This window comes from Muntiacus reevesi, chromosome 6 (genome assembly GCF_963930625.1).
Source record: "Muntiacus reevesi chromosome 6, mMunRee1.1, whole genome shotgun sequence".
Classification (NCBI taxonomy): Eukaryota; Metazoa; Chordata; class Mammalia; order Artiodactyla; family Cervidae; genus Muntiacus; species Muntiacus reevesi.
In genome coordinates, this window is record NC_089254.1 from 30,521,360 (window position 1) to 30,537,446 (window position 16,087).

Consider the following 16,087-nt stretch of genomic DNA (forward strand, 5'->3'; position numbering starts at 1 on the left):
GCGGTGAGTGGCCGTCTCACCGCACTGGCTTCTCTTGTTGCAGAGCACGGGGCTCTGGGGCGCACGGGCTTCAGTAGTTGTGGTTTGCAGGTTCTGGAGTGAGGGCTCAGTAATTGTGGCATACAGGCTTAGTTGCTCCGAAGCATGTGGAATCTACCTGGCCAGGGATTGAATCCAAGTCCCCTGCACTGGCAGGCAGATTCTTGTTCACTGCACTACCAGAGGAGTCCCTATGCACTCTTCATTCAAGTTTTTGAACTTTATAAAAATGGAGTAACATAGTATATATTATTTTGTGAGCAGTTTCTTAACATACTTTTAAGATCATCTATATTATTGCATGTAGTTTGTTCATTTCTCTATTATATTCTATTATCATATGACAATTTGTCCATTTTTTTTGTTGATAGAGGACATGGGGTTGCTGACAGTTTTTAGCTGTAACAACAGTACTGCTGTTAACATCCTGGCACTTGTATCTTGGTGCAGATGACCCTTTCTCAGGGTATATACCAGGAAGTGACATGCTTGGTCACGTGGGGGCCCGTGTTCAACTTTAGTTGATAAGATCAAACAACTCTGCCAAACTGCTCTCTTACTCTCCCTGTAGTAAATGAAAATTCCTGTTGCTCCACTCCTAGTCAACTTGTAACTGTCAGTCTCTTTCATTTTAGCCATTCTGGTGGGTGGTGTAGTATTACTTTGCTGTGGTTCCAGTTTCCTTTTCCCTTATAAGATTGACACTTTTCACATGTTTACTGGCTATTTGGATTTCTTCCTTAGTAATGTGCCTGTTCAAATCTTTTTCTTATGATTGTAGTTCTTTACATGTCCTGGTTATAAGATTTCTCTTGTTTCTACATGCTGTAAATGTCTTTTCAGCTTCATTGAGAGATAGCTGTTGAGATGTACAGTGCAATATTGTAATTTCTTATTTCACTCTGAGATTTGCTTCAGCTTATGGAAATATAATTGACATATGGCTCTGTATAAATTTAGGGTGTACAGCATAATCCTGTAATTTATTTGACTCTGAGCTTGCTTTTTAGCTCTTTTAAAGGTGTCATTTGATGAAACCAAGTCTTAAATATTAATGTAGTTAATTTATTAGTTTTTCAATTATATTTAGTGCTTTTGGATTAATTTTAAAAGTCTGTCTCCTACATTTGTTGTCCTGGATATATTTTTCTGCTTTATTTTCTAAAAGCTTTATTGTTTTGCCTTTCAAATTTATGTCTAATATCCACCTAAAACTCATTTTTGCATGTAAAGAAGCCAATTTCATCTTTTTCCTTCCAAATGGAAATCTATTTGTCTCAACACCAGTCATGGAAAACTATTCTTTAGGCATTGCTCTGCATCACCTCATGACAGCATAAATCAAATTCCCATGTACGGATGAGAATTTCTTCACTCTTATTTTTTTAATAGTAGGGGCTGGCTAACAGCAACTGTCTCCTAGGGGAGGTGCTAACAGGTTCAGACTCATATGGGGACAGTAGGGCATCTGTGGGCTCTTTATTCTGTCTTATTGGGTCTATTGGTGCATTCTTGATCCAATACCACACTGCCTTAATGACTCTGGCTTTATAATAAAGATCGGTATCTGGTTGCACATCTTCCTCCCCCTGGTCTTTCTTTTACTTCTTCCTCTTTCTCATATTTCATATATACTTGTCTTTGCTCTTCCATAAAGTTTTAGATTAGTTTGTTAAGTTTCTCTCACACACACAACCCTACCTACTGAAGTTTATCTGAAATTGCACTGGATCAATAGATAAATATGGGGGAGATTTGACATCTTCCAATATTGAATCTTGCAGTCTGTAAACACTACTATCTCTTATTTGTTTAGGTCATCTCTGGTGTTTTAAAAATGTTTTCTTCATATAGGTCTTGCACTTCTTTGATTTATTTCTAGATATTTGGTTGAAGGTATTGTAAGCTTCAAATACTCTAACTTAAGTTAATTTTCTAACTTTTTCCCTCAGTTCAGTTCAGTCGCTCAGTCGTGTCCGACTCTGCGACCCCATGATCTGCAGCATGCCAGGCTTTCCTGTCCATCATCAACTCCCAGAACTTGCTGAAACTCATGTCCATCAAGTCGGTGATGCCATCCAACCATCTCATCCTCTGTCCCCTTCTTCTCCTGCCTTCAATCTTTCCCAGCATCAGGGTCTTTTCAAATGAGTCAGTTCTTCGCATCAGGTGGCCAATGTATTGCAGTTTCAGCTTCAACATCAGTCCTTCCAATGAATATTCAGGACTGATTTCCTTTAGGATGGACTGGTTGGATCTCTAAATTTAGCCTTTTCCCCTAGACTATACAAAAAAGTATTATTTTTGAAAGATACTATTTTTCTTTCTATTAATATTGTTAAACTCATTCATTGTAACAATTTATCTGCAGATTCTTTTGGATTTGCCACATACATATCTATGAAAAATAATGATTTTGTTTCTTTCTGTTCTTAGTCTTTTTTTCCCCCTTACTCCATTGGCTAAGGACATTCAGGGGCAATAACGGACATTCTTGCCAGTAGTACACTTTTAATCACTAAGCCCTCTGCCTCAAGCCAACGGCGTGTAATTGTTGGTTCACAGCTGGAGGGTGTGAGTGAGACGCCCACGCTCTCCTTTCAGCGCTTGCAGCGAATTAAGCCAGAGAGTAAGCCTCCCTGGAGCTCGCCCTCCAATTCTCAGGGAGGAGCTGGCAGCCCCCTCCGGTTGCCACGCAACGGCGTCTCCTGACCCGGAGTAGGCGCGAGCCGGTTAGAGGCACGTGCCGCCTCTTCCGCATTCCTGGACTACATCCCCCACAATGCATTGCGCCGCCGGCCTCAGGTCTCCAAGCGGGGGAAGGGCAGGGCAAGGAGGCGGAGCGGAAGCAGAGTGTGAGGGACAAGAGGAGTAAAATCCCCACAAGCCGGGAACCAACCTTGTTGCTGATTCCCAGCTCAGGCCTTTCTTCATCCCGACCTGGAGGCTGTTTTGCAAGCGCGGGACGCAGCTGACGCCCGCTAATCGGCTTTCTTTGCGCCGCCCCAGCTCGGAAGCCAGTTGGCGTTGGCGACAGAGACGAGAAGCCCACAAGGCAAGGTAATGAGGAGGGGGCGAGAGGGAAGCCGCGGTTGGAGGCGTCTCTGTCCATCTGGCTCGCGTCTCTGCCGGAGCCCCTCGGGCCGGGGGCCGCCTCTCCTCCGCGGTGCCCCGTCCCCCGCCCCATCGGGGCCGCTGCCTCGGGGCGTCCGCAAAGACCCCGCTCCAGCGCTGACCCGCAGCTCCGGGCCACGGCCGAGGAGGGTCTTTGTCCCTACCGCTCCAGGTCTGACAACCGCGGCCCCTGGGCCCCGGGCAGAGAACCGAGCGTGGCTCGGGCTGCGTGATCCGAGTGGGGCGGGCTGGGTCCCGTGGCCGCTGGCGCGGGGGAGCGACGGACCTGAGCTGCGGGGTTGGAGCGCCCGCGCGGCAGCCGCACTCACTTCTTTTTCCGTTTCTGACAGCTCACTTCTGTTCTACTTTGAGAGAGAAAGTCAGATGCCCCTTTTCAATTCCCTTTCCAAAACTCAGCTGCTGGGTGACTGGTAAGGATGATTTTAAACGGCTATGTCGACTGGCTTATAATCTCGCAAGCCTTATTAAAACAGCCTGGCTTCCAATCCCGATCGATTTACCGCCTGGCTTTAGTGACCTTGGTTAATTAAGGCTCTAAGCCTGCATTTTCTCACCAAATGGCCGTAACAGTACACATCTCTAAGTTGCTAGAATGGGAAATAATATGCTTACAACGCCACAAATTCTTCACTTGGAAACATTGAGTGTGATACTTGCATTAGCTATACTGAAGCGGCCCCTAGATTGGTGAGTTTTGTGTTTTTCCTTGTTTAACCATTGGTACTCTGGGTTGTATATTCTTCACTTTATATATCTTGTTCACCTTAAACGTAAGTAAAGGATTCTTTAAAATGTGCTGTTTTCAATTTCCGCCGTTTTAAGATGGCTGAGAACATTCTTGGAAAATTGATGACTCTGCTTTTCGTGGGTCGGCTTTAGATATGAGGACTTACTCGCCCCACCCCCATCCCCAGCTGTGTTCTGTAGGGGATTCTTGGTTTTGGCACAGTAAGCATCTAGGTGTTCTGCAGTTCTTAACCTGGGGCTTCACCATCTTTACCTTATGCCAGCTTTTGTACCTTATGATTCCCACCCCCCGCCCTTTGTACTTTTCTGCTGCTGCTAAGTCACTTCAGCCGTGTCCGACAGTGTGACCCCATAGACGGCAGCCCACCAGGCTCTGCTGTCCCTGGGATTCTCCAGGCAAGAACACTGGAGTGGGTTGCCATTTCCTTCTCCAATGCATGAAAGTGAAAAGGGAAAGTGAAGTCGCTCAGGTCGTGTCCGACTCCTAGCGACCCCATGGACTGCGGAGCCTACGAGGCTTCTCAGTCCATGGGATTTTCTAGGCAAGAGTACTGGAGTGGGGTACCATTGCCTTCTCCCTGTACTTTCCTACTGTTTAGTAATTTTCACTTTTGGGCCTTTTGTTTCCAAGTTGTAGTGTTTGTTCTCAGGATAAATCCAATGATGGCGATACATTTTGTAAGAAATGACTTGAAGTATTTCACATTAGTCCTTCTTTAGTTATGATTGTTCTTGCACTGTTTTCTCCTGAATTTTACTTACATAGGTGTTGAGTTTTTTCTCATGGAAATCTTTATAGTCCTTTGTTGAAATTGTTTTCATTTGAAATGTGTGTTCTGTACTACTTTTAGTTCAAATACTGTGCAATCTGAAATAAGTTCTCTACATTAAGCTGTCTTTGAATGTATGGTTATGGTGGGGGGAAAGCCAGTGGAGCAGGGTGAACTTTGTGTAATGTCTTGAGTGACACATGCATGAAAAAAAGTTACTTAAGAAAAAGAGTAGTCTACTGAGTGTATTTCATTAGGATATCAGAGAACCGGAGAGTAAATACGTGAAAAACCTATTTAAACTGTGGGAGATGGCATAGTGCACATAAAGATTTCTGATTCACTTAGAAATGTGTGACAGAAATACTCATTTTTAGGAGAAAATGTTTCTCTGTTGGTGATGTCATTTAATGCTGTGTAAAGGAGAGAATAATGACTCTGGAAAAAGGAGACCTTGATTCTTGTCCTGGGTCTGTCACACTGTATAACCTTAGTTTCCTTTGTGGTTCTCAACTTCCTCATCTTTCAAATAGAGAATTGGTCTGATTCCAGGGACTCTTCTAACTCAGACTTTTCAGTGATAAGTTCTTTTTTAATGTGGGAAAAAAATGATGTAAACCCTTTTAATAATTTATTTGTGCCTTAGGGTACTTTTTCCCCCACCTTGGGGAATGGGTACATATGAAAGAATAGAAAGCTGCCATAAACAAGAATCTCTTTTCCGCCCTCTTTCAGGAGCTGCACATGTTTTCTCTGCATTTTTGACATGGTTAGTTTTCTTCCTCCATACTCTGTATCTCTTTTCTTTAGTCGCAGTCTCTTTATCTGATATGCCTGCTTTTATATAACTTGAGATCCCATGGACAGAGTAGCCTGCAAGCTACAGTCCCTGGAGGTGCAGAAGAGTGGGGACAGGATTTAGCAACTAAATAACAGTATAACTTGGGTGTGTCAGTCCCCCTAATTCAACCTCGTTGTTTCTTTTTTGTGATATGTATTACTTATATTTATTTATTTATTTATTATTTTTACTCCCAACAGCTTGTTTTTTTTTTTTTTTTTTTTTAGGGGCCTTTTTGTGCGAAGTCTCAGGCAAAGGTGCCCAGTCCTGGTCTGGTCAGCTGTGGAGGGGAAGGTGGGGTCATGTGGCACAAACCATGATTGGCTGAGGCGGTGGGCCGGTCAGGCTTTGTGCCTGAAATATCTAGTAGGGCGTGATGCATTTTGGATTACACTTTTACTGTGTGTAGTGCTTGAATAGTTTCCCCTTTGCTCTAACATTCTCCTCGCCACCCTCACTTGTTTTACCCGTTGCCTTTTATCTGTCTTTGTCCTCTCCAGTGCTGTCGTCGTTGTTTGCCTCTCCCCAATATGCCATCTAAAAATGATCTTAGATCTTGAGATGTGATATTTCTGTGTCTTAGCTGGAATTATAGTGCAGCTTCTCCCAAGGCAGTTCACATTTTAAATCTTAGATCAAATTAGTAGTGGGTGGCTGTGTCCTATGTTAAATTTTTTCCCTACTTGTTAGCCTCAGGCAATATTATGTAGAGAAACTAGAAAATATTTTAGGAATGAGCCTTTCTTCTGAAATTACATTCAAAGGCAAGTCTGTGGCGTACTTAATTCTTTTTTTGGAGAGAACTATCTGAACCTCTGAGCTCTAGTGAGAACATACTGTGTCTTTTTGCAATAAAGATCTGCTTTTCCAGCTGTAAATTCCGTAGGAGACCAACAGGCAGTGATTCTTGTAGCACCTTTGGCTGAATGAGAGCTTCTGTGCTTGCTAGTTGCTGCTGTTGCTGTCAATAGTTACTTCAGTTATATATTCATAACAGCACAAAAGCAGAGCCGTGAATGAATGCAAAAATGGGACTTGAAGGAGAGAGTTCCAAGGTAGGATTGGCCATCCGTTGAAGTTTTTAGTCTTGCTATTGCAATGTTTGCATAAAAATACAAGGAAATATTTCAAGATCAGCAGTGTGAAATGCAGTGTTTTTAACATTTTGGACTGCAGCCCATAGAAAGGGACCTTTTAACCTACAGTCTCCAGGGATATATAACTCTGTGGGTGTGTGTATGAAAAATATATATAAGTGTATATAAAGCTGAAAAGAGTTTCACAAAATAAAGTCTATATACTGCACAGTCTACTCTGATAATTTCTATTTCATTTATATATTTTTGGCTATGTTAGATCTTGGTGGTTGTGTGCAGGCTTTCTCTAGTTGTGGGAGGGGCTACTCTAGCTATGGTGCGCTGGCTTCTCTTGTGGAGCGCAAGCTCTAGGGGGCGCTGTGCTTCAGTAGTTGTGGCTCTTGGGCTCTAGAGCATGGACTCAGTAGTTGTGGCTTATGGTATTAGTTGCTCCACGGCATGTGGGATCTTTCTGGGCTAGGGATCGAACTCATGTCCCCTGCATTGATTGGCAGATTCTTAGCCACTGGAGCACCAGGGAAGTGTTCTCTATTTCATCTTGTTGTTTAAAAGGGCTAGTTGAAAAGTAGATTCTTGTTCCTTACTTTTGAAAAAACTCTGGAGTCCTGGGCTGAGAGTTTTTTTTTTTTTTTTTTTTTTTTTGGGCTGAGAGTTTAGAAGCTTAATTTCCCCATTTGTTTGCTATTGGGTAGTCATTAATCCTCCTGATGCTTCCCTTTCCTTATCTTTATTCATTAAAAGACACTTATTTCTTTATATGAGTGCACCGTCTCTTGGTTGCGGCACGTGGCCTCTTTAGTTGCAGCATGTAGTCTCTTGATTGCAGCTTGTGGGATCTAGTTCTCTGACCAGGGATTGAACCCAGGTTCCCTGCATTGGGAGCACAGAGTGTTAGCCACTGGACCACCAGGGAAGTCCCTCCTTGTCTTTAAAATGAGGATCTTCTAGCTTAAATATTCACTGATCCTCTATCTTTACTTTTCCCTAGTAATAATTTTGGAGTAATATATTTGTCTTTAGGTCTTTGGCTAGGGAGAAACCACTGAAAAATATCTTAGATATGTAGTTACTTGCATGTTTGCTGTTTGGCAGGAACTTTGAAAAATCTTTGTTCATATGTAAATCTTGTGAATTGAAGTGAATCCATTAAGGTCTGTAATACAGTAAATATATAAATTAAGAAAAAAATTTCCCCACATTCTTTGTTTTTCTACTTTTGTGTTTTGTAATGAGCAATATTTTGGAGTTTGAAAAGTTGTATTTAAAATTCTTGACCCCAGTTACAAATTAACATGCCATCACATTGCCAGATAGACTTTACTTCTCCTCCTTACCACTGCCCTTTTCTGATGTTTTCCTGTGTACAGACCACCATGTCAGATCACGACTGCTCGTACGTTGCCCAGCAGCGGACCTGCCGTTCTCATGAGAAAAGGGAGTGCAGAGCTTTCTCTGCTTGTGGGTCTCCTTTTGTTCATTTTGGACAATTTCTCCAAACCAGGCCATTCCGTGTGGGGACTGGGATCCCTTTCATTCTCATCTGTTTGTACTGAAGAGAACAGAAATAAGGAATTTACTGTCTCCTCCCAAGATTCTGGTTAGAATTCTGGTTAGAAGGAAATTGGAGCCAGACTTCATACTTCCATTTCTTTCTCAGATCAGACCTCCTTAGAGGGCCTTCCTTGACCTCATGGCTCATTTGGCTCCTCCAGATTCTCATTTTTTCTCAATCTCTCTGATTATTTTATTTGTAGCAATTTCTTGCAAGCTGAAATTAGCTTGTTTCTGTGTTTGCTTGTTACCATCGGACTTCTACTAAAGCGTAATCTTTAGAAGAGCAGGAATCTTGGCTTGTTTCCTTTCATATCGCCTGTGCCTGGCACATAGTAGGTGCTTTAATAAATATTGTGAATGAATAAGTGAGCAAATGAATGAATAAACCAAAGTCTTTCAGGCTTAAATGAAACTGTATGTAGTAAAGGTTGTGTTTGAATACGGTTCTTTCTGCATGATCCCTACCCGCTCCCCTCCCCCCCCCCATTTTTTCTGGAAATGTGTTCTTAATGTATTTGCTGATCATGGTGAAGATACCTACATCCAGAAGACCTTATATATTTTTTCTAGTTCTTTTGCTTGTGTTAAAAAAATAAAGATCTGATTTCTTAAGTTCTTCCTATAGCAACTTTGTAATACTTTGATTTCTGTGAATCAGCATATTTGAAACTTTAATATGCCAACCTGATAGTTTAAAGAATGGTTCAAACTATATATTTTCAGAATTTTTAGTATCATTGACTTAAACTGCCATTACTGTTTTCTTGTTACATTCCTTTAAAACAAAAAAGAACAAAGTTCACTTAATATTATAGTTCATTCGGTACTTACAAACAGTCTTTTCTCCTGGAGGTAGGGAACGTAGTGTGGTATAGAGAAAAACCTAAATAGTGAGTCAGGACCTGTGTTCAGGGCCAATACAGTTTCTGCTACTAACTGATTGTCTCCATTTTAGGCAAGACACTTAACATCTCTGAGCTTTAGTTCCTACATCTGAAATGTGAGAAGATTAAATCAGATTTCTGCCCAGGTAATTGAAAACACAGTTGTCTCTCTTATCTGCAGGGCATTGGTTCCAGGTCCACCTCTACCTTTACCGCCCTGTGGCCATGGATGCCAAAATCTTTGGGATGCTTAAATCCCTTATATATTAATAAGATGGCATGTTATTTGCAAATAACCTACACACATTGTCCTGTATACTTTAAACCATCTCTCAATTGTTTGTAATACCTAATACAATGTAAATGCTGTGTAAATTGTTGCCAGTGTGTGGCAAATTCAAGTTTTGCTTTTTGGAACTTTCTGGAATATCTTTTCATTAAATATTTTCTTTTTTATTTTTTTTCTTTTCATTATATATTTTCTATCTGCAGTTGGTTGAATCTGTGGATGTGGAACTCAACTGACTGTAATTTTATCTTGAAAGTCTCTTCTCCTCTGCACCTTTGCCCCTCAGAAATATTGCCAGGAGGTCACATTGGTGCTCGGGGGAGATGGTGGGGTTAGGCTCAGGGTGTGCTTAAAGTAAATGGCATTTCTGCTGATTGTCTTTCAGGCTCTGTGGAAGTTATGGCTGCAGTGTAGAGCATGTTACTCTTGCTCTTAAGAGACGTGGGACTTAAAGAGACAAGGCTCAGTTGGTATAAAGTAATGTGCTGTGAGATGTGAGAGAAGGAGCTGAAAGTGGACTAGAGTAAGGTTATGAGGTTTTAAGACCCTTCTCATACAGGTAGCATTTAAACAGATACTCTAGTCTCATTTTAGGCCATAAAGGGGAACTGTTCTCATCAATGACATGCTATTAAGTCATCTTAATCGTTGTTTGGTCGCTCAGTCGTGTCCGACTCTTTTGCGACCCCATGAACTGTAGCCCGCCAGACTCCTCTGTTCATGGGATTTTCCAGGCAAGAACACTGGAGTGGGTTGCCATTTCCTCCTCTAGCGGATATCCTTGACCCAGAGATCGAACCTGTATCTCTTATGTGCCCTGCATTGGCAGGCAGTTTCTTTACCACTAGCGCCACCTGGGAAGTCGTCTAGTAAAACATCCCCTGTGTTAACTCAAGTTCCTCAAATTGCTAACTGATATTGCTGCGGAAGTACCTGATACTACTAATAAATGTTAATATTTATTGATGTTAGTAGCATAAGGTGTCATTTATCCTCACCAGTGTTAGGTAGGTACTGTTGTCTCCATGATGTAAGTGAGACTTTAGGGTTTAGGAAGATAAAATAACTTGGTTAAGGTTTTAAATATAGAATATAGGCAGCCCTTTGTATCTGCGGATTCTGCATCTGTGGCTTCAACTGTGGATTGAAAATACTGAAAAAAAATTCCAGAAAGTTCCAAAAAGTAAAACTTGAATTTGCTACTGTTCATATCACATTTACTTCCTGGTGGCTCAGACTGTAAAGTATCTGCCTGCAATGCAAGGGGCCTGGTTTTGATCCCTGGGTTGGGAAGATCTTCTGGAGGAGGGCATGGCAACTCATTCCAGTATTCTTGCCTGGAGAATTCCATGGACAGAGGAGCCTGGCAGGCTGCAGTCCATGAGGTCACAAAGAATCAGATGTGACTAACATATAGCATTTACATTTGATTTGATATTAGTAATCTAGAAATTATTTAAAGTATACAGGAAGATGTGCATAGGTAATATGCAAATAATATACCACTTTATATGAAGGACTTGAGCATCTGTGGATTTTGGTATCCATTGAGGGCCCTGGAACCAACCCCTGCAGATACTGAGTGTGGATCATACCGTATGTAATTTCATATGGAGATTGATAGAGTACCTTGAGACTGGAAGTGGGGTAGAAGTGGGAGTGGTACTTTTTGAAGAGGCGACATTTGAGTAAAGGAGGAATACTAAAGGAGGAAAAGGAATAAGCCATGGGGAGAGCATTTCAAGCAAGGGAATAGCAGTTGTGCTGACCCTGAGTTCAGAAAGGATTTGGTGTGTTTTGCCTAGCTTGACTGTAGTACAGTGAGCAAGGGGAAAGTGGTGTGAGATTAGGACAGACAGAGATAATGATGAAGTCAGATATGCAGAACCTTCTGGACTGTGGCCATGTTGCCAAACATAAGTTTGTGTGCCTCATGCACAGGGAGGCCAAAGAGGCCAGAATGGGAGTTTGGAGCAAGGAAAGGTTTATTGCAACAAGCATGAAAGGAGAATGGGCAGCTCCTGCTCAGAAACCCTGAACTCCAGGAATTGTGTGCTCTTCACTGTTGTATCTTGACGGCTTCTCCTTTGTTTCTGCATTCTCTCCCTTCTGTGGTTAGTATGTTTGAACCTGCTGAAGCCTTCTCTTTACAAACAAGAAACAGGGGGCACAGAAAGGCATTTGTACCTAGGAGGGCTCCACTGGGTCCTATTTGGTTTCAGTAAATAGTTTTAATTTTATTCCAAGTACAGTGGGAAACCATTGATGAGTTTTTTTTTTTTTTTTTTTTTTGGTAACTGTAAGTTTGTTTCCTACGTCTGTGACTCTTTCTTGTGTTGTAGATAAGTTCATTTGTACCATTTTTTAAGATTATGCATATAAGTGATATCGCATGATATTTGTCTTTCTTTGTTTGACTTCACTCAGTATGACAATCTCTGGGTCCATCCATGTCTCTGCAAATGACATTATTTCATTCTTTTTTTTTTTGTGACTGAGTAATATTCCATTCTATGTATGTACCACGTCTTCTTTATCCATTCATCCATCAGTGGACATTTAGGTTGCTTCCATGACCTGGCTGTTGTAAATACTGTGGCAGTGTGCATTTGGGTGCATGTGTCCTTTTGAATTGTGGTTTCCTCTGGATGTGTGCCCCAGAGTGGGACTGCAGGATCATATGTTAGCTCTGTGTTAGCCCAGGAGGTAATCTACCACCTTCCTTATCATCACTGCCTTACATTTCCAGAAGTTTTTCATCCCAGAGTATTTCTAAACCTCTGTACTCTAAATCATAACTCTCCATTCTCTCCTTCCACTAGCCTCTGGTAACTAGCATTCTACATTCTATCTCTGACTAACTCTTCTAGGTACCCATTCAAGTGGCATCATATAGTATTTGTCTCTTTGTGTTAGCTTCTTTAACTTAGCATAATGCCTTTAAGGTTCATCCATATTGTAGCATGTATCAGAATTTTATTCTCCTTTATCACTGAATATTTCATTGTATGAATATACCACATTAAACAAAGCGTTCACCTGTTGTTTCCACCTCACGGTGCTGCAGTGAACATGGCTGTACAAGTTCCTCTTTGAGTTTCTGCTTTTGAAATGAAGCAGGACCCAGTGGGGACCACCTGGCACAGAAGCCCTTCTCAGCCCCCCATTTCTTTCTTACAGGATGAAGTCTTCAGCCTCCTAGACCTCCCTGAATTTCAAAGGGCAGATGCAAATAGTTGCTAATCATGCATGTAAGGGTATGCAGAAACAAAGGAGAAGCATCAAGAAACTATATTGCAGCAATTAAAGTAGTATTGTGGTTCTTTCTCAAGGAATATATATATATAATATCTTCAAGTTTTTCTGAAGGAACTAAGATTCCCACACAGGTAAGGATGGTTAACTTCAGCTGAGCACAAGATTCCTGGAATACCGCCCTGTTAACCTCATTACCAACCAATCAGAAGAGAGTCACATACCGTACAGCCCTCATTCCAGATTTTGCCGATGAAAATTTATCCCTGAAAACCATCAAGGACTTCGAGGTTTTTGAGCATGAGCCACCTGTTCTACTTGGTTGACCCTGTAATAAACCTTTCTCTGCTCCAAACTCCCACATTTTGGTTTGACCTTACTCTGCATTGGTCTCATGTACTTGTGTTCCATAACACTTTCAGTTCTTTTGTGACTATACCCAGAAGTGGAATAGCTGGGCCAAATTGTTTAATTTTTTTAGGAACTGCCAATACTGCTTTCCACAGCACCTGCACCATTTTGTATTGGGTTTCAATTTCTCTGCAACTGTACCAACAGTTTTGTTTTTGTTTTTTAATAATTTCTGTAGAAGAAAAAAAATTTTCATCTACCTTCTTAGGTTCATTGCTCAGGACTGTGCAAACTAAACTGACAAAAGATCAATTAAAAAAAAAAAAAGATCAATTAACAGGAGAGAAAGGTTGTTTCATATACAAATGGTGCACATCACAGAAATGAACTTAAGAAATAAAAGAAGCAGTTACTGCTGAGAGCATATATACCATTTAAACAAAAAGCCATAAATTATGGAAGTGTGATAAGACAAAGGAAAAGGAGATTGAGCTTCTGGAGTCAGTAAATTGTGGGAAGGTAAATAAATGGGGGAAACAAATGAAAGATAAGATTTGTTTTATTAAGGCGTGTTTGTACATATTTGTCTCAGCATCAGTGCCCTGTCTCCTGTGATAAGAGTGTTCTCTCTCACCTCTCTCATAAGTAATTCATGTTTTGCTTTCAGGTAGAAAGAGGGAGATCAGGGAGGTCTTACTGCCATCTGCTGTTTCTCAGTTATCTTTGGCTCAAAATAATCCTTACACCAAAATGGATATTTGGGGGTGACATGTTCTGATGCCCTTCGTAGCCATCCTGATGGTGTCAAGTGGTATTTCATTGTGGTTTGAATTTGCTTTTCCCTAAAGACTAGTAGTTTGAGTACCTTTTCATGTGCTTATTCACAATTTGCATATTTCCTTTGGAGGAAGAAATTAAAATTGTGACTATTCAGATCATGGCTTGTTTTGCTCTGAGGACAGTGGCTTGAAGTGGGGTTGGAGAGGAATCTAGGAAATCCCTTGAGAAGTAGCAGCAGTGATTTAGTTGGAGATGATGGTACTTGGAGCATACTCTGTTGCCCTTCTTCAGGTCTAGTACTTTACAGATACTTCATTTTAAGTGTGTCTCCTCTCCTTAAATTTTCTACTTTGGGGCCATATGGTGTGTAATTCCTTTTGTAATTTCTGCAGTTGGGTGAGAACTTTCCCCTGGGCATCCTAAAAATATTCAAAGTCTGTCTCTCTTAGGTAAAAATAATGATTGATGAAGCTAATATGTTACTGAGCCAAAACTTTGATTCACCCATATGCAGTAAAGTCAAGCTAATCTGCTGACACTGGGTTGTTGGGAAGGAAAGTACAGTGTTTATTGTAAGGTGCCATACAAGTTGTGATGCTGGTAGCTCAGCTTCTTTGTACACTGGTGCCAAATCAAATCTCAGAGACAGAGTTTTTGGTAAAGTAGAAAAGGATAGCTTTAGTGCTTTGTCAGGCAAAGGCAGGGAGACAGTGGGCTCCTGGCCACGAAACAGTGTATCCTCACTTGGAGAAGATAATAAGTTTTATAGTAAATGTTTAAGGAGGGTATGGTCAGTCTGTGGATAGTCTTCTGAAGGGTTGGTGGTGAGGTAGGTAGGAGTCAGCATCATCAAACTTTAGGTCCAACTGGTCTGGGGTCTGCTTGCTTGTGGGAAGCATACCACAGCTGAAAGACATTGTTGTGTGTATCCTTAGATGGGGAAACGACCTTGCCCCAAAGCTGCTCTTGACTGTTTCTCCCTGGTCTCTTGTGCTCTCCCTTCCCTAATTAACATCTGCTTGTATCTGCTTGTATCTGTCCCATCGGAACTCAGGGAAGGTCATGGAGGCTGAATGAAGGTTGTTTCTTATAATCAAAGAAATGGGGCACACAGAGGCCTGTGGGGCCCTGAATGGTATCAGTTCTTTGGGACAGATAATGCTCAAAAAGTCCATTTTCTGGAGGAAGTTTTTATAGACAAAATTTGGGGTGAGGGCTGTATGGTGTGTGACTTTCTTCTGACTGGTTGGTGGTGAGGTAACAGGGTCATCTTGTGCTCAGCCTGAAATTACCATCTCCCACCTGTATGGGGATTTTTCCTGCAGAAGAACTCAGAGGTGTGTTGTGTATATTCTTTGGGGAGCAACCAGGACCATGCCTCATCACTGTACTATTGTTTCTTTATTTTATTTTATTTTTTTGGCCGCACATGTGGCATGTGGGATCTTAGTTCCCCGATCAGGGATTGAACCCATGCCCCCTGCAGAAGTGAGGCGTCTTAACCACTTGGACCACTGGGGAAGTGTCCCTGTCACTGCACTGTTGTTTCTTGACTCTTTCTCTTTTGTTTCTGCATTCTCTTACTTTGCTGACTAGCAATTATTTGAACCTATCCTTTGGAACTCAGGAAAGGTCTAGGGGGCTGAATGAAGTTTGTTTCCTAAAAACAAAGACTAGGGGACACAGAAAAGACTTGTATCCAGGAGGTCCCCACTGGGTCCTGCTCGGTTTCAATAATGATTTTATTTTTGCTTTTAAAAACTCTAGTTGTTTCTTGGGACATGTTTGACATTTTACTTTTTAAAATAATTAGTAGGAAATTAATATAGTGGGCCTAGAAGTTAAGATTTAAAAGTTTTTATATTTCAGACTGTTTTGGTGGAGGAAGAATACTACGCTGGATTGTAGCCATAAGTCCTCAGTGACAGTGTAGGCCTTTTAGGTTTCTAATTATTGTCTCTGTCCTGATCTAGGTGGCCTTTCAGGAGCTGAACCGGTACTTGAAGGACAAAGAAACATTGAGGAGTTCAGTGTTCAAGTTGTCTGCCATTTGCAACTTTGAACATTGCACAGAAATGGGTCAGGAGATAGAAGGGCTCCAGGTTAGACATTTACAACTGTCCTCCTGTTTGCATTTCATGGGGCACGGAAAAGTGGGTTTCAGGCATGATACTTAGAACTGCTAGCATTTCCTGAGACAAGAGTTAGATGGGCTGCAGTTGAGGAATTTACAGTCAGCTTCCTGTTTCCTCTCCAAAATGGAAGTAACAGCAGAAACAAGGTAAATAGCCAGTTTTTGTCTCTTGTAAACACCTTAGGGTAATAGTCGTGGCAAGGACAAAGAG

At 41.5% G+C, this 16,087-nt stretch overlaps 1 protein-coding gene across 5 annotated transcripts in view; it reads left to right on the top strand.

Moving 5' to 3' along the window:
- Positions 1-2,881: 2,881 nt before the first annotated feature.
- Positions 2,882-16,087, top strand: part of CCDC126 (coiled-coil domain containing 126) — a 41,256-nt gene continuing 28,050 nt past the window's right edge. For 2 of the 5 annotated variants that reach the window (XM_065939025.1, XM_065939021.1), the window contains exon 1: positions 2,882-3,099. The gene's annotated coding sequence lies outside the window, so the exon portion shown is untranslated. Of the gene's footprint in view, positions 3,100-3,503; positions 3,585-12,536; positions 12,746-16,087 lie in introns of all 5 variants that reach the window. The other 3 variants (XM_065939022.1, XM_065939020.1, XM_065939023.1) reach the window with 3 other exon arrangements.